The following is a 1,028-nucleotide window of genomic DNA, read 5'->3' as shown; positions in this document are numbered from 1 at the left end:
TAAAGAATAATTTTTATTTTGTATTTGTATTGTTCTGAAGGAGATCAGTGGTGAAGCATTTGAAGTGACCCTATGTTGGCTATGATTTGCTTTTAAACGTTCTAGCAAAAAATTTATGAAGTCATTTTGGCACTTTTTCTAATTTTTAGGACTGAAAGACAATTCCTACAATACAAGAAAAACAAGGGAAGGGAGGACTAGTGTGTCTCGGACTTTGGAGCAGGTTTTCTGAGTTCCCCATGCATAGGCACCATGAGTATACTTGACCTTCTAGTCCTCACCCTAAACAAGCCCAGACAGCTCACCTCCCGCATGCAGAGACTGGGCTCTGTTCTTTGGCTCTTAGGTTTTCTCAGCCTATAACTGTACGAGGCAAGGTCGTCAGGGTCCCATTCCAGTCTGGGAAGTATCATCCATTCCCTTCTTTGGCCTCAGTTCAAAATGCAACTTCTAGCCTAATTATCCCAGAACTCTTTACTTTGGAAAATAAAATTGACCCTCTGAATTCAATTTAGCTCAGATCTTTGTGCTTATGTTCAATCTGCAGAATCCTGGAGGGCAGAGTGCCATCTACACCCAACCTATAACTCCAGGAAGCAGGTCAGGTAATAGAATGACAGCAAGGCTGAGTCTGGGGAAGGTGCTTTGAGGGTAATGGGAAATTATGCATGCTCCTGAGCTAAGGTTAATTACGTAGTGTCATAAAAATGATAAAAATTTGAGAAAGTGGGATTAAAGGCTGGAGCCGGACCCCCTCAGAGAGCAAAATAAGAACCTTAGATACAGAGAAAATAACTGTTTCAAAAGATGATTTTTTTTAGACATAGGCAGCAAGAAAGAAAAGGACAAAAGAAACTACAGAGACAAGTCAAACTGGACAAAAAAGAGGTTGAGGGGCTCTTTTCTGCTGAGAGGAGCCTTTGACATGAAGGAACAGAGACAGAGAGAAAGGACAGGCATGTGCTCAGGGCTAGAATAACACAGCAGAGTACAAAGGCTCAACTGGAAGCACTTTAGAAAATGCCCAG

This window comes from Chinchilla lanigera, unplaced genomic scaffold, assembly GCF_000276665.1.
Source record: "Chinchilla lanigera isolate Chin_1 unplaced genomic scaffold, ChiLan1.0 scaffold00003, whole genome shotgun sequence".
Lineage (NCBI taxonomy): Eukaryota > Metazoa > Chordata > Mammalia > Rodentia > Chinchillidae > Chinchilla > Chinchilla lanigera.
The sequence above is the reverse complement of the archived record's forward strand: the minus strand, read 5'-3'. Positions refer to the sequence as shown.